Consider the following 18260-nt stretch of genomic DNA (forward strand, 5'->3'; position numbering starts at 1 on the left):
AGAAAAGAAACCACACACACACAAAAAAACATAAAACAAAGAATATCAGCCTGTCTCCTCCTAGCAATATATTTTATGAATATTTTGTCCTTGGTTTGTCATCTTCCTTTTAATTTTTTTTTTAATGCATAGAACTTTCAATTTAAAAATATATATTTTTTAAATTGATTTCAGAGAGGAAGGTAGAGGGAGAGAGATATAGAAACATCAATGATGAGAGAAACTCATTGATCAGCTGCCTCCTAAATATCCCCTATTGGGGATCAAGCTCACAACCAGGGCATGTGTCTGTGATGGGAATTGAACCTGAGACCCTTCAGTCCGCAGGCCAATGCTCTATCCACTGAGCCAAATTGGCTAGGGTGAGCTTCTAAATTTTTATAAAGTAAATCAACTGATGTAATCTTTAAAATTTTGTTTTTAAAGCCTTTTTTCTTTCCAGTAATCATGTAACTATATACCTATATTTTGTTTTTAGAAATATGGTTTTGATTTTAAAAATTAGTTCTTTAACCTATTAGAAGTTTTGGCAAGTAATGTTAAGACTGTATTTTTTTCTATACTATAGCCAGTTATTCTAGCATCACTTATTGAATATTTATAAGGATATGTGTTTTTATATTCAATTCTATTTTCAGCTTTATTTTACTTTATTGTATACTAGTGGCCCGGCGCACAAAATTTGTGCACGGAGGAAGGGGTTCCCTCAGCCCAGCCTGCACCCTCTCCAATCGGACATCCCTCTCAAAATCTGGAACCGCTGGCTCCTAACTGCTCACCTGCCTGCCTGACTTCCTGATCACCCCTAACTGCCTCTGCCTGCCTGCCGGATTGCCCCTAACCCCTCTGCCTGTTTGCCTGATTGCCCCTAAACTCTCTACCTACCTGCCTGATCACCCCTAACTTCCCTCCCTTCCCTAACGGCCTGGTTGTCCCCAACTACCCTCCCCTGCTGGCCTGATTACCTCCAAACGCCATCCCCTGCTGGCCTTATCTTGCCCCCAATGGCCCTCCACTGCCAACCTGATCTTGCCCCTAACTGCTCTCCCCTGCCAGCCTGATTGTGCCTAACTGCCCTCCCCTGCTGGCCTGATCTCACCTCCAGCTGTCCTCCCCTGCCAGCCAATTTGGTTCTAATTGGTTGGTTTCTATGCCAGTCAGTGTCAAAAGCTCTGCCTCTTAGGCAGCCAGTGTCTCCTCACAGTTCACCCAAATTTGGTTCTGATTGGTCAGTTTCTGTGCCACTCAGCATCTCTGGGCCTATCTCTGGGCCTGACCAGAGAGGCGTGGCTGATCAGTAGACCCCGTGGATGCCCGGAGAGAAACAGAGGTGCGACTACTGGTGAAGCCTGGAGAGTAAGAGAGAGGCAACGGCTGATCAGCAGCTGCCATGAAGGCTGTGGATCAGACCCTGCCTCTCTCTCTGGGCCTCTCTCTGGACCTGATCTTCAGCCCCCTCGGTAGTAAGTGCTGGGTTGCTGCACCTGCACTGGCGGCAGTCAGTGCTGATTTCTGGTTTTCGGTCGAGCCTTCGGTCGGTTGTTACGGACCCTGGGTTTTTATATATTAGGATTGTTACTCATAATACATGATAATATTTTAATTTTATGCTATATTTTAAAATGTAAAAGTGCTAATTAATTCTCCCCTGCTCATTTCTGCCCCCAATTTATTCTTTATTTTGTCTATTTATTTTTCTAAAAATATTTAGAATCAATTCAGTATATGCCAAGAATTCCATTTTGACTTTTATTGGAAGCATACTAATCAATATATAGAGAATCAACATTTCTTACATATTGAGTATTCCAAATAATGAACAAAATTTGGTTCAATACCCAATCAGTTTTTTTATATTCCTCAAATATTAGACTTATTTTTATAGATTTCTTAAAATTAATATTTTTTGTTTCCATGCATTTTATATAATTTATATTTTCTTTATATTTAAATTGTGTTTTATTTTCTAAATAGTAGTTGCTGACATATGGAAAAATTCTCTATATTTTCTAGTGTCCAGTCATTTAGTAAACTATCTTATTAAGTCTAATAATTTTTATGTTGTCTGGAATTTTTCAGATAAATAATTCTATCATCTGAAAAACCTGATGCTTTATTTATTTGTTTCTAATTTTCATTGTTGGAGGTATTACAAATGTCTTCTCTGCCCCCATTGTGATGCTTTAATTTCTGATTTATAATTCTTAAAACTCTGTATTTCATTGCAGAAATAATAATGGCAAAATATTCCTGAATTATTTTAGCTCTAATGAGTATATTGTATGCCAAATTCACAACGGAAAATGAGATTAAGTTTTAATTACTGCAAAGGTCTGTGTTTTTTTAATTGCATATCAGAAACTAATTTCAGTTATATATGAATTAACAACTCCTTAAGTGTTACAATTGCATGTAAAGCAAGGACTCAAATAAAATGTTATTACTTTTTAATACCAGGGATGGTCTAGACATGCTTATTTTGAATGTACATATCTGGGCATGAACTCCTAAATCCTCTTTACCTTTTTTCTACGTTGGTTATAGAGGCTCTACTTCTCAGAATATTTTGCTATGACTCCATTTTATATTAAAGTCTATTATGATACCTAGGGTAGGAATCTTTTTCCTTTAGATCACTTGTTTAGTGACATAGCTTTCAACTCCATACTAGCTCTATATATCAACCTATACTGTTCACTTTCTGGTTAAGAATGGTTTTGAGAGTGCATGTTGTTTTTTAGTTTGAAGATTGAAGGATAAGTAAATATATCTTACTTTCTGGAATATATATGAGCCTGACAATGTGGCAATAAATACACAGTGTTCCTCCCATATCCAAGATAAATTCCAGAACCCCTTATGTGGATACTATCCCAAAACCCCTGAGACTATGGATAGTATTGGAGTCTATATACACTATGTTTTTTTTCCTGTACATACATACCTATGATAAAGTTTATAGCTTCACTTTGGCATGTCCGAATTGCCACTATCACTACTGTTGGGCTTTGAGGCCATTAATAGGTAAAATGAGGGTTACTTGAACACAAGCTCTGTGATAATGTGACAGTCAATCTGATAACCTAGATGGCTACTAAATATCTAACAGGTGGGGAGCGTATACAGCCTGGGTACACTGGACAAAGGTATGATTCACATCCTGGGATGGAAGAAGTGAAATGGTGTGAGATTTCATCACACTACACAGAATGGCATGCAATTTAAAATTTATGAATTGTTTATTTCTGGACTTTTCCATTTGATATTTTCAGACCACAGTTAATCACAGGTAACTGAAACCATGGAAAGCAAAACTGTGGAATGCCTGGGGGTGGGGGTGGGGTTTCTTTATTTCTGTAATACTAATCAGATTTCTCATTGTTTCTTTGTAAAGTTAGAAATAAGAATTAATTTTCACTGTAAATAAACATACTTTAGAATGCTGTGGAGTTTTAAACACATAATCAATGTGATTAAGTATAAACTTATTGGAGCAAGTCAGGAATTGGCTATGGGGCACTGGGAAGAAGCACTGTTTATTCTGGCCATTATGTTCATATAACCCACAGAATTTGAGAGCCTAGTGAGAAGCCCTGTCTGTGAGAATCTTGTTTGTTTCTGAATTGTCTGGTTTCAGAATTCAAACAGGGAAGATCCATTCTGATGATGACCAGGTCAGCATCATGGAATGCTGATCAAGAGGTTTCCTGGAGAGATATCAGTCTTGAAAATAGCAGGAAAATGGTACTGGGAGGAGTTAGGAGAGGATATACTACTTCCCCAAAGGTTTCTGATCAGGGTTTCAGTGTAATCTTGTGAGCTGAAAAAAGCCTTTAGTGACTCTGCTGTTCATATTAGCCTGGGCTTCTTTGCTTTTCTTTCTTCTCTCCTTTAATTCAAAGTCTTTAAATTGAGTCTTATTTTGAGATTTCCATGATATCATCACTTTATTCATCATCTTGAGCAATTTGTACCTGCCTCCCCCATAGCAATTGTCATATTTATTGCACTGTAATTTGTTGTTGTTGTTGTTAATGTGGCTGTTTCCTCATGGCACCATGTACCATCAAGGATAACACTGGTATTATGGTTGGCTGTGCTTAGGAATATGGAGGTGAGCTCAAGAAGTACTGTGATGAAAAAGCCTACTTTAAAAGGAAATGGAAGGCATGAATTAAAAAGAGATAGTCAGGACAAGGAAAGAGGCCCTTAGAAGAGTATGTGTTGGATGCTGAGGACAAGCAAAGGGGTGATAATATTTATTATGTTACTTTTTATTCTCCAGTTGATTTAAAGAGATAATGATAGCTGAATCACTTAGTGCCAGGATAGATTTCTTATTGAAAACAATAGGGTTAATTAACTCCATTGTTTCTCAAACATACTTGATGATTAAAATAATCTGGAGTGATTATCAAATATACAGATTACCAGGCCTCTTTCCTTGAAATTCTAGTTCAGAAAGTCAGTGTTGGTTGTCCAAGAAATTGTGATTTTAATAAGCACACTCCTGGTGAATCTGATTATGGTAATGTTTGAGAACAAATGACTTAGGCCTGTGGTCGGCAAACTGTGGCTCGTGAGCCACATGCAGCTCTTTGGCCCCTTGAGTGTGGCTCTTCCACAAAATACCACGGCCTGGGCAAGTCTATTTTGAAGAAGTGGCATTAGAAGAAGTTTAAGTTTAAAAAATTTGACTCTCAAAAGAAATTTCAGTCGTTGTACTGTTGATATTTGGCTCTGTTGAATAATGAGTTTGCCGACCACTGACTTAGGCAATAATACTAAGAAAATGGATTCATTTCTTTTTCCAATGTCTGTTCTCTGCTTCCTTTTTATCTCACTAGAACCCACAGATGAAGACACAGATATAAAAATTATATGTGTGACTAGATTTGTCCAATGTGATATGTGTGGAACTGATGTAAACAACTTCCTGGTGTGTCCGTGGGGAGAAAGGCTGTGCTGCACTTCTATCCCACCCTTTATCTTGCTACAGGGGGTGTGGACATGGTGGGTGCACCACTGTGGATTATGCAAATAAGGACCACACCATAGGTTTGAGGGTGAGATAGAGGGAACTTGAGGCCCAGACATTCTCATGGAGCAGAGCTGTTTCACGTGAGAAAAACTACATTTCTACCTAGATATTTCAGATCTTTGTTATATATAATCAATCTTATCCTATCTAATAAAAGAGTAATATGCAAATTAACCATCACTCTGCTACACCCACAAGCCATGCCCACAAGCCACGCCCACTAGCCAATCAGGAGCGATTATGCAAATTAACCCAAACCAAGATGGCTGCAGCCACGGAGAGAGCAGGAGGGAGGCTTAGGTTTCCCCGGCGATGGAGGAAGCCAACCTTTCCACACACCCTGGCAGTCCCAGGACTCTGCTTAAGGCTACAAAGTTTCAATTATAGAAGATAATAAATCCCAACAGAAATGGCTGCCATCACGGAGGGAGCAGAAGGCTTGGTTCTGATCCAGACTACAAAGTTTCATTTGTAGAAGATAAATAAATCCCAGATACCAGGGCCTCCACTTGGGTCGCTTGGGGGCGTGGCCAGCCTACAAACCACCATAGGCCCCTCGCCCAGGCCACCCCATGCCCCAAGGGAACCCCCACCCTGATCCGGGACACCCTTCAGGGCAAACCAGCTGGCCCCCACCCATGCACCAGGCCTCTATCCTATCTAATAAAAGAGTAATATGCAGATTGACCATCACTCCAACACACAAGATGGCTGCCCCCATGTGGTCAAAGATCCTGCACCCATGTGGACACAAGATGGCCACCACAAGATGGCCAGCAGGGGAGGGCAGTTGGGAGGGACCAGGCCTGCAAGGGAGGGCAGTTGGGGGCGATCAAGCCTGCAGGGGAGGGAAGTTAGGGGTGACCAGGTTGGCAGAGGAGGGAAGTTGGGGGCAAACAGGCTGGCAGGGGAGCAGTTAGACATCAATCAGGCTGGCAGGGGAGTGGTTAGGGGGTGATCAGGCTGGCAGGCAGAAGCGGTTAGGGGCAGTCAGGAAGGCAGGCAGGCGAGCAGTTGGGAGCCAGCAGTCCTGGATTGTAAGAGTATCGGGCAGTTGGACATCCCTCAAGGGGTCCCAGATTGGAGAGGGTGGAGACTGGGCTGAGGGACACCCCCCCACACTCCGTGCATGAATTTTGTGCACCGGGCCTCTAGTATTTTAAATAATACAACATATGATAAAATAAAAAAAACATGTAGCCTGGTGAAAGTATAAGTTAATATATGAAGACAAAAATAGAAACCAGAACTCAAGTAAGAAAGTTGTATACATAAACTAATTATTTCTGTGACATGGATTTCATTCCAAGTTTCTACGAGGTAGAAATAAAAAGGCATATATGATTAGGTATACTTTCTCCAATATCACAGGTAAAGCTTTACTTATCCAACTTAATTCTAAAATATTTTTTTCAAGTGCTGCTGCATTTGGGAGCACTGAGGTACGTGGTGCTCAGAGACCTCAGTAACTATTAAGCCATCACAGTAAAGGTTTTTATAGTATAACTGTTTCTTAGTGTGCTTCCTAATAACAATAGTCAGGGTCATTACTGTCCTGGAATCAGTATAGTAGTAGTGTAATCACAAAGTTTTCTGATGCTCAGGGTTGATTTAAGTATAAAACAGAGCATTGTTACAGTACAGTTCTCATATCCTTTAAGAATCAGAAACCTTTCTTGTTTTTCAAATGAAATCTTTGGCAGATCCCCAATATATAAAGCCAAACTCCCTGATTTATATGGTAGTGCGAGACTCTGAAATCTGCCACCTTGGCTTGGCCTGGTTCTTAAAACCCAACTGTAGAATTCTAGAACACAATGTGGAAGTCCTTGATTTACAGGAATGGATGCCTGCATATGCTTCAAACCATATGCATAAATAACACTTTCCTTTGGAAGGGCTTTGATAAGATTTAAATAGCTGACCATTCAAGGTTGTATTCCTTGGAAAATCCCTGCATGTTTATGTAGATTATAAAGACTGGCAACAGCAAATTAAAAACAATTATGAAATATTTAGATAGTCTTTGGTCTATTCTGATTATTTTTATTGGAATATGGACTTTGGTTGCTTGGTGATTTAATTTAAAGGGTAATTCACTGTCCAAAATAGATTAGTATAATCCTATCTTTTTGAAATAATTTAAGAACTTAAATTTACTCATTAAAATTTTAAAACATCTGCCAGGCTGGTTAAAAAAAGAGGCATATATGAAAAGAAGTGCTGGAACGGTGAAAAGGAGAATGGAAAATTAATTCAAAGGATTTGGAATTGTTCTAAAGTAAAACTCATTTTTTAGATGGAAACACTTAATGGAGCTAACAAGATTTTTAGGGAGTGATTTCTTGATTGGTCCCAGATTTTGGATATCTTCATTCCAAATCTCTGTCTGAGGTATTTTTTAAAACCATGGAAATAGAGTTGGTAGCTTAGTAACTAATACTGCTTTGGAGATTAACATTTTCAAGCAGGGCACCTTTGTGTTCATGAGGAGTATAGAATCTACAAAAATTGCTGCTTGGAATTCAAAGCAGACATTTGGCTTGCTCTACTGGGTTAATTAAGGATAACAGGCAATGAAAACATCAATAGGATTTTGTCACATAGTGTTTGTTTTGTTATAGTGAAGATAATATTGTTTCACAGGACCATGATAAAGGCTAACTACATGGGCAAAATTGATTTGAAAGATTCCTGAATAATTGGTTTGCACACAATCCTCAAACATAGAGTCTAATTACTCATTTTTGAGTCACAGAGAAGCAGAATTTAAAAACTGGTGGCTCACACCTTATTCCAGTATTTGGATTTGTGTGTGTGGGGGTGGGTATGTGGGTGTATATGTGTGTAGAGTCAGCTCAGATTTTAAACAATCCTGACTTTGAATGTCTTTTTGCAGTAGTCTACATGATCTCTTTAGCTCATCACTGGCTTTACCATTTCTACCCTCTTAACACTTTTGCCCTGTGTTCTGGTAATATTAATTGTTTGGGCTCTGAGGCCATTTGTATCAGCAAATTTGTAACCCCTCAGACTACTTCCTGCCTCTATTATCTGAAGGGAAATTGAGTAATTTATAATCTTTACTTTGACTCTTCCTTTATGTGGTTCTAGGCAATGGTATGGCATAAAGATTCCTGACAGCTCATTATGCACATTTTTCCCCAAGCTTTGATCAGTGTCCCTTGGTTGGTAGTTTGAAATCAGCCCTGGTGATAATTTCATCCTGGAAATCTACAACTAATACAAATGGTGGGAGTGGGAAGGTGAGTTAGTTGTTAAACATTTACCAGGACACAAATTTGAAGGTACACCTGAGTGCTACGGAGTCTGCTCTTAATTGACTCTACTTTCAGTGTAAACATTTAGTTGGTGCATTTAGCTTGCCAGGTATATGACTTTTTCCTCAAAGTTAACATTAACCAGGCTACCAGGAATACAAGGAATATAAGAAAGGAGAGAGGATGAAGATGTTAAATGCTGGAAGTTAACATCATAGATTCTGGAGAGAGACTTCTAGTGGTTGAGCCCTAGCTCTGCCTTTTCTAACTTTATATCCATGGATGAATTATTTAAACCCATTAAGCCTTGTTTTTCTGATACCTAATCCTATCTAATAAAGAGGGAATATGCTAATTGACCCTCACACCATTGCAAAGATGGCAGCGCCCACAGCCAATAAGGGGGGAATATGCTAATTTACTGCCCCACCCTCAAAAATGACAGTGCCCACAGCCAATAAAGAAGGAATATGCTAATTGACTGCCCTGCCCTCAAAGATGGTGGCACGCACAGCCAATAAGGAGGGGATATGCTAATTGAATGCCATGCCCTCAAAGATGGTGGCACCCACAGCCAATAAGGAGGGAATATGCTAATTGAATGCCATGCCCTCAAAGATGGTGGTGCCCACAGCCACAAGATGGTGGCGCTCAGCCCCCCAGGGCCAGCCCGAGGTGCAGGCAAGCCTCGGATAGTGGCTGCCCAGGGCCGCCTGAGGCTCAGGTAACCAGGGCCGGCTGAGGCTTGCACTGCTGGCAGTGGCAGCAGCAGAAGTGTGATGGGGTGTTGCCTTCCCCTGATCACTGGGTCGCCTCCCACCCCTGAGGGTTCCTGGACGGTGAGGGGGCAGGCCAGGCTGAGGGACGCCCCCCCTCCAGTGCATGAATTTTCATGCACCAGACCTCTAGTGTGGGAATAAAAACAATATTTCTGATTGTTTGGGCACAGTGGTGAGCACATGGAAAATGCTCAATAAAAGTTAATTTTTAAATTGTATTATCTAGCAAGTGTTTTGTCTACATTATCTTATTAGAGAGAACACCAAAATGTAGATAGAATAGTTGTCATATTTCTGACAAGGATCTTAGGCTTAGAGAGGTAAAATAACCTGTCTATGATTACACAAATGTTATGTGGTAGAGCTGAATTTCTTTATTATTATTATTATCTATGTCTAATATTCCATAGTGTGATACCTCTTCTGAAAGCTTGCACTTTCATCTCAGTTATGGTATAATTACCAGAAACAACAATGTAGGCTTAAGTTTGGCTGCAAGTAACAGAAACTAAAAGTTACCACCTATATTAGTCAACTGTTGCCACAAAACAAACCACTCAAAACTCAGTGGCATGCAGCAGTCAAGTATTATCATCATAGTCACAGATCAGTTGGCTGGTTTCAACTAAAACTGGTGTTCAGTGGGTCAACTGGAGCAGTTCTGATTCAACTGCATTGGAAAGTGAACTTCAAATCTATCTCTCTCTCCTTCTTCAGGGACTTGCAGACTGCTAGGCCAATTTCTTCTCATGACAATGGTAGTAGCACAATAGGAAAAGCTGAATTGCATAAATAGATTTCAAGCTTCTGCTGCTAACACCCAGTTGGCCAAGGCCAAAGGTAGGGGTTGAGGAAGTATGCTCTGCCTTTTGTGGGAGTAACTGTGAAGACACATGGCAGGCGGGATTCAGGGAGAGCTGAGAAATTGGGTGCAATATTCAGACTATTACATTATGGAACAAGGACTTTAAAAAACAGGAGTTTATTTTACTCCCATGTGAAGGTCTGGAGGTACTTGATCCAGGCTACATGGCAGCTTCACTGCATAAAGTCCTAAAGGACCTAGTCTCCTGATAGTTTCTGTATTTATTGTTCTGCATAGCTTGGACTCCACTGTCAAGATTAGAAGTCTACAACCTTTTTCCAAAGGTGCAGGTACTAAATATTTAGAGCCATATGATCTCTGTTGCAACTACTCAACTCTACTATTGTAATGTGAAAGTAGCCATAGACAGTAAGTAAACTAATGAATGTGGCTGTGTTTCAATACATTATTTTTTATGAACACTAACATTTGAATTTCAAATGGTTTTCATGTGTCATGAAATACTATTCTTGTTCTAAGTTTCTAAAAATGTAAAATCTATTCTTTGCCTGTCAGCCATATAAAAACAGGTAGCAAGCCAACTTTATACCAGAGGCTGTAGTATGCTGACTCTTGCCCCAGATCATCTAAAGCATCAAATGGTTGCTAAAGTATCACAGCTGTATAAGTCAGCAGAAAGGAGGAAGAGATGAGGAAATGGGGGCAAAGTTCATGTTTGGGCTGGATTTTAAGAAAGGCTGTCAAAAACTGTCACATGACATTTTCACCTACATTTCATTGGTCAAATTTAGTCACATGATTCAACCTAACTGCAAGGGAGGCTGGGTTAAGTAGACTTTAAATTGGGTTCTTTGTGGAAGAAGAGGAAAAGAAACACTGTAGGCCTGTGGTCGGCAAACTGCAGCTCGTGAGCCACATGCGACTCTTTGGCCCCTTGAGTGTGGCTCTTCCACAAAATACCACAGCCTGGGCGAGTCTATTTTGAAGAAGTGGCGTTAGAAGAAGTTTAAGTTTAAAAAATTTGGCTCTCAAAAGAAATTTCAATCGTTGTACTGTTGATATTTGGCCTTGTTGAATAATGAGTTTGCCGACCAGTGCTGTAGGACAACCAGTGGGCTCTGGCATTTAAAGTACAGAGTTTTAAAGATAAAGAGGCAGGAGAACTGAGCTCACTGATTATATGATCAGACATGATTGCTGTGTCACTACATCCTATTTTTTAAATCTTAGAGAAATGTCTACTTTGAAAACAATTTGGGAAAGGAAAAAAAGATATGAATTTTCCTTTTAAATGGGAACATTTTAATTAAAGGGAAATTATGAAAATTCATTTGATCCAAAGTTTTTTTCTCTCCTTATGACTCTGTGCCTAAACTCTCTACTCTGTGTTTGGAAATAAACTGAATTTTTCAAGCAGTGGGAAAATACCTTTAATTAGAAAACTTATTAGTCATGTTTTGTAACTATCTACAATTAGCTAAGCTATTTTCTCAGACCTGACTCCCATTTAAGTTTGTCTGGTTGTTGAAGTTGGTGAAACGTGTGTGAGATAAATGTGGCTAGTCATAAAACATGGCTCATGTAGGAAATAGTAATTGTTCATAAAGTGTACCTCTCATCAGTCACTTCAAATATAACTAAAGTATAAATGAAATTATGTGAGTTAAAAACAAACAAGTAAAGCAATTTATCAATCTTATCTCTCCTAGACTAAGGTTTGTCATTTTAAAACCCTAAAAACACTTCAGTCTAATTTTGTGACGGGAACTGTAGCAGAAGTATTTGGTACTTCCTGCTCCATCCTCTCAGCCCTGGTGGGCAGATGTGTACACAGGGAGTGTCCTGCCTCAAGGTTCTTCCATGAGTTATCCCACTCTTCAGCTTCAGGATTTTCTCCAGATAAAGCTATTGTCCTTAGTTGCATACAGGTGCAGCCCATAGTTCAAGGGTGTTGGTAATCCTTGGGCAAAACTTCAAATAACAGGGAACTGGAACCAGTGGGTAAGTTTTCATACTCCTACATTTTCGATGAAAAAAAATTTTTTTTTTCTGTACCCATCTGAGAAGCCCTGGCAAAGCTGGATTTCTGCTGCTAACAGTGACCCTGATCCTCCCTCACTTTTGCTTCCTGGTATTATTTCCCAGAAAAACTATCTGCATTTTAATTTTTGTCTCAGATTTTGCTTTCAAGCCCAAACTAAGCCTAGTAACTCAGTCTATTATGTGTCTGTTACAGTGACTTATTAAAAGTGTTTCTCATGGTTTTTGAACCTAAAAGAAAATGATAAATGTATTTCTTTCAAAATAAGTATCCATTGGTGTAGTTTATGTAGTTGTTCTCAGACTTTTTAGCAATCATGAGAATCCATTGGAGGGCTGTTAGAATACAAATTGCTGAGACCCATTCCCAGAATTTGATTCAGAAGTTTGGAGGTAAGGCCTAAGAATGTGCATTTCTAACCAGTTTCAAGTGATATTTATTATGTTAGTCCAGAGAGCACACTCTGAGAACCACTGCATTAATGTGCTTTAATTAATGTTCAAGCAATACCTTGAATGAGAATGAATGATGGTTTACTCTGTTCAGGCTGTTGTCAAAAAGCACTATGGACTGAGTGGCTTATAAACTGGAGGCTGGAAGTCCAAGATCAGTAGCAGCGTGGTTGGTGAGGGTCCTCTTCTAGGTTGCATATTTCTCATTGTATCCTCACATGGTGGAAGGGACTAGGGAGCCCTATGGGATCTCTTCTTATAAGGACACTAATCTCATTCATGAGGGCTCTACCCTCATGACCTAATCACCTCCCCAAAGCCCCACTTGCTAACATTATCACATTGGGTATTAGGACTTCAACATGCAAATTCTGTGAGAACACAGCATTCAGACCATAGCAAATAAGAATGAGATGAAATACCTCACAACATCTTGGGTCCAGGTCCAGAAGAAACTCTTAGGAGAGAGTGATCTAAGGAGAATGGTAAAGAAAAAGCGCAGTATAGTGTATACTAATTTCAGGACAGAAATTCAAGAATTAGGAAATCAATATAAGCCTGAGCAGGTAGGTCAATGACCAAATAACAGCCATGTGTGGAAACTCTCATGGAGCCAGATGGCATCAAGGAAACACAGATACAGGGTTGTGTTTCTACCCATAAAAGATCAGAGATATCAGAAGCCAAGATCAGGAGAGCCATTGGCTGACACTGCAGGAGTGAAGAACACGATGTGTCCTTGTCTATGTGAACACTTGGACCCCAAAATTCAATGAGAGTGATGTGAGGGACCTAGACCAGCACTACAATATTCAGATGTGGCTGTAAGGAAATTATGTCTGGGCTTCTCTTAAGTTCATTCTTTCGTCTCTCCTTCTCTTCCTCTTCCTCTCTTTCTTTTTTCCTTACTTCCAAGAAACACTTGACATACTACTTGCTACTTGAGCCTCCTATGGAAAAATAATAATTTGACCTGAACCTCATGTGTATACTTCCTCATGTATCCCAGCAGTCAGCATTCATTCATGTACTTGTCCATACATTGATATTTACTGTGTCCACCTATGAAATTGTCCTATTGAATGTTAGAAATGCATATTCCTACAGTTGAAGTGAGACCAAGTCTCTTGGGAGATTATGTTACCTGCCCAGGTTATAGCAAAATCTTCATCAAGACCTTTCCCTTATATTGCTTTCATATGCCATCTTTTTCAAGTAAGGCTCAATTGCATTGAAATAATTGCTTGTGTGTACTTTCCATTTCAAATTGAGAAATGAGAATTGAACCAATTAATAAGTGTTAAAATATAGTTAAATTATAGACTGTTCTGTCTCAGACAGTTGTGGTTTTGAACCTTGAGCCTGCTATTTACTATGACATTGGGATGGAACTGTACACCTCGAGTCCCATTTTTCTTTTCCATAGAAACAGGGCACAGGCATCTCCTACATGGCTGTTTTCAGAATAAAATGAGGTGATGCATATAAAGTGTTTAGCAGAGCACCTTACTCACGATACAGAACAATTAGGTAAATGTCACTTAAACAATGGAGCTTTACATCATCTCACTTAAGAGTCCAGAACTGGGAGTCCCAGGCTCCTTCAATCCTTACTCTTTGCTGGGCTCTGTTTTGCCTTTGATCCTAAGCATGTTTTTTATGATTTCAAGATGATTGCGACAGGTTGAGGACAGGACCCACGGAAAGACAAAGAGGAAGGGGAAGCTGGGTAACACTAACATCCTCAGGAGTCTTACTCTTTTTAATCAGAGAGTGAATATTGTCATCAAGAGCCTCTCTGTGGAATCCCTTCTGTCTCATCTATTGGCAAGTGAAGCTAGTAAATTGAATAGCTGGAATTTTCAGATTGTCATGGAGGAAGGGAGATGACTGTTGCAGAGTGGGAATTGAGCACTACTGAGGCCGTGGACTGTGTCCCAGATAGAATTGTCAGTGCTGACACTAGGCCAGGTCTTGAGATATGGTCTCATAGCCTCTTCCCAGCACGTAGGCCTTCTTTCATAGAACACTGTCAGCTTTCTGAAGAACAGGATGACCCTGTGAATAACATGGTCGTCATTGGCATGACTCTGACGTTGCTTGGGAAAAACTGTTTTGTCTTGGGTTACTTGTTCTGCAAAAACTGGATGTGGTTAATGTGCTTAAAAGCGGTCCTACACAAAGGGTCGCTGCTGCTCTCTGGTCTCCCTGCGTGGAGAATGGCAGAGCAGTCGCCGGGTCGCCCGGCCGCCTGGCTAATACAGGCTCCCTAAATTTTAATTTGGTCTGGGCTCTAGTGGTCATTTACTCGCCTCCGCTCCACAACAATGACCAGCAGAGCAGGAGAAAGGAAATAGCTTTTGCTCAGCTACTTCCATCTGCCACATGTGGTGAAATAAAATCAGATTCTATCTTTTGGATTTTCTGAGGCATAATTTTTAATTAAGGGTGTTGAAAGTCCTCTCCTTCTTCCCTATTTGTTTTAATGCCCCTACATATGCATCGTCTGACCAGTAGAAATTCAACACTTAGTGGGCTTACTGTGCATATGACATTATAGAAAATTAAGTATGAAATACCCTGTTTTCAGATAGGGACACTATTAAAATCAATATTCCTCTGAAAGTTTTGTTTTGCTCTTTTGATAATATTTTATGGTTTCCTTTTGTTTTTTTATCAGCACAAGTTTTATAATTCAAGAAGCATTCACTGAGCACTTATGTACAAGGCATGGTGCTGGGCAACTTGGAGGAGATTCAAGAAACTTCCCATCTAATGGAAATAAGGAAAGGAGGAGCAAAGTGGGCAGAGTCAGTGTATCATGCACAAAGAAGATGTGAAGACTATGAGGGAGGGAAGTAAATCAAGTGAAGACTCAACTCTTGCCTCGGCTACCTTTCTTATTCCTAGAATGCCAGGGTTAGTCAAAGGAAGGTGATAGTGGCAGTGGCTTCCACACTGTTTCCTGGATTTCATTTCTGGTCATCAGCCTAGCTCTCAGCAGATGGGTAGATATAAATCTAGTAGAGGAATGGTCATGCTGCTAAAACATTTTATAGACTAAAAGTTCAGTGAACTTTCAAGATCTTTGACCATTATGTTGTATGTAACTTGAAGGTAGGAAAGGTTATTTGCTTTCCTGTTTTGCTCTGACACATGATAGGAGCTATTATGTTACCTGAGGAGAAAAGAATGGTGTGATCCCATGGACATTGAATCAGATCTTGTTCTAAAATATTATTCATATTTTAAAAGTTAAGTTTTCTGGAGTATCCTGTAAAATTTAGAATTGAAAAAAGAAAAAAAAAACATGAAAGAAAGAGGAAGGAAAACAAAAATATGGGGGCTAGTAACTTTGTGGTTAAGAAAATTAAAAAAAACAATCCTTGGAACTGAAATACTTAAAATCATAAATATCATCCTTGGATTTTTAAAATATCTTTGACTTCCTGGTCATCTCACTCTACCAAGCCTCTACATATTAAATGGTGTATACTATGCATAATAACTCCTTTTATAAATCATGCTGTTTAAAGCTGCTCCCATTGGAGTTTTCAGCTGATTCAGTGGGTGGTGGGATAGGGCATCAGGACTGCCATGTCTTCCACAAGTGTGGACAGTGGCTGCAGCCTTTGGACAGGTTCAAGCCTCGGACTGTTGAGAAGGCACGGTCCTCTTGTGACATAGCCACATGAAGGTCCCAACTTGGAGGGCAAAGCCCTCCCCGCACAATTATAGCCAAAGGCTATAGTTGTAAGCTTGACTTTATGGTCTGTACCTGTGGTCCCAGGTGGCTGAGTGATATAGGCTTCGGGAGGTGTGGCAAGTGCTGCCAAAACAAATCTTGATAGAGTTCTCAGCTGCATGTAATTAAGTAGATTTGAAACTCGAGAACATTGTAAACATCTTGATCACGCCCTTGCTTTGCCTTGTGGGATCTGACTATGAAATACTCGGCTTACAGGCTGCATCACTGTCTCTCCATCTGAGAACAGTGTCCCACCTGGCCCCAGATATAGTCTCTTATCTGTTCTCTTTAATTCTTCACTGCCCCTCCTCAGGTTCACCACTGGCCATGCTGACTCGGTTTACACAAGTGAATACCCTAACATGTTTAAAAGTATTGGGTTGAAGAGGTGGTAAAAATATATTTTTGGAGCATATTATTTGATTACACTAGATTCCAAAAATTAAAAAAAAATTAAAGATGGTTTCTATTGAAAATTGAATAATCAGTTTAATACAGTTTTAATGTAAAAGAAATATCTTTTTAAAAGCTACTCAACAGAGACAGAAATACCAATCAGAAAGGATATATGCGCCCCTATGTTCATAGCAGCACAATTTACAATAGCTTAAGATTTGGAAACAGCCTAAATGCCTATCGGCAGATGAGTGGATTAGAAAACTGTGGTACATCTACACAATAGAATACTACACTACTATAAAAAAAGAAGGAATTCTTACTATTTACAACAGCATGGATAGAACTGGAGAGCATTATGCTAAATGAAATAAACGAGTCAGTGAAAGAAAAATACCACATGATCTCACTCATTTATGGATAATAAAAAACATTATAAACTGATGAACAAAAATGGATACAGAGGCAGAGAAGCATCAAACAGACTGTCTTGGGAAGGCTGGAGAGGGTTGCTGGGGGGAGGTAAGAGATGAACCGAAGGACTTGTATGCATGCATATAAGCATAACCAATGGACGCAAGACACTGGGAGGGGGATGAGGACATGTGTTGGAGGATAGAGGAGGATGGGGGAAGATCAATTGGAAAAAAAAGAGACATATGCACTACTATTTGTAATACTTTAAACAATAAAAACAGCAGTAAAAGCTACTCAACATTTGTTTGCATTTATCTATAAAATTATGTACAACCTTTTTCCTACACTACAATTAAGAAGTAAATCTGTCTCCTTTATGTTCAGAAGGTTGTGGAAATTAGCAGTTGTGCATAGCTTCACATCCTCAGATTACTTTTAATAAAGTATGCTAAGAATTTTGAACTCTTTGGCACTTTTATAATGAAAAGCACAGTTTTAAGGTCCCATAGAAAATAATTGGATTTTCATCATCATTTTCTTTTGGTAAGACTCCCAGTTTGGTCCTGTGGCATCAATAATGTAGTGCCCAGTTCCCAGAGAAGTTGAGCATCAGTTTCTTTTCTTAAAATCTAGGTTATTTAGCCTTAAGTAAGACCATCTGGGACATCAGCTGCCTAGTTCACATGGGGCTACATCAAGCCCAGTCCAATTCCTGATTAGTCTTTTCTCAATCAAAATAAAGTTTTTTAGGAAGCAAACTCAGCCAGTCTGCATTGGTACACATATGAAGTCCCTGGCAGGAAGTGGGCACCAGGAGATGGCTGAACTGCTAAGGAAACATGGCCAGAGAGGGATTAGAATTCCAGACCTTAGGATAAATTCAGAATTAATGTTCCTTCTGATGGAAAAATTTATTTGAAAAATTTGTTTAACAGAGTACATTTTCTAGGCATTTACATGCTTTTATAAACAAATCCATTACTAGGAACCTTCCAAAAAAAATCAAACCATTCTCATAAATAATCTTTGAAATTCATATGGGCTTAATAAATAGTGGAAAAAGTCACTTTAAGCTTTGCCAAATTTCAAATATTGGAAAAAAGTTGTACAACTTTTCATCAACACAAAACAATCTAGATATATCCACATGTAACAAGCTAAAAACATAATATGAATGTGTAATGACTATATTTAGAAATTGCCATTATTTTTATGTAGTCTGCTCATAGCTTTTGTTTACACATCTCAGGCAATTTTTTGAGAAATATGGTTCATATAT

The 18260-nt window shown here is 39.3% G+C and overlaps 1 long non-coding RNA gene across 1 annotated transcript in view; it reads left to right on the forward strand.

Annotated features, from left to right (window-relative positions):
* LOC129150494 (uncharacterized) overlaps positions 1-15269 on the forward strand; it is a 222583-nt gene extending 207314 nt beyond the window's left edge. Inside the window, exon 3 of the long non-coding RNA XR_008557247.1 lies at positions 15101-15269. This is a non-coding gene — a long non-coding RNA (uncharacterized LOC129150494). The remainder of the gene's footprint in view (positions 1-15100) is intronic.
* The last annotated feature ends 2991 nt before the right edge of the window (positions 15270-18260 follow it).

The sequence above is a fragment of the Eptesicus fuscus genome, chromosome 10, assembly GCF_027574615.1.
Source record: "Eptesicus fuscus isolate TK198812 chromosome 10, DD_ASM_mEF_20220401, whole genome shotgun sequence".
NCBI classification, from domain to species: domain Eukaryota; kingdom Metazoa; phylum Chordata; class Mammalia; order Chiroptera; family Vespertilionidae; genus Eptesicus; species Eptesicus fuscus.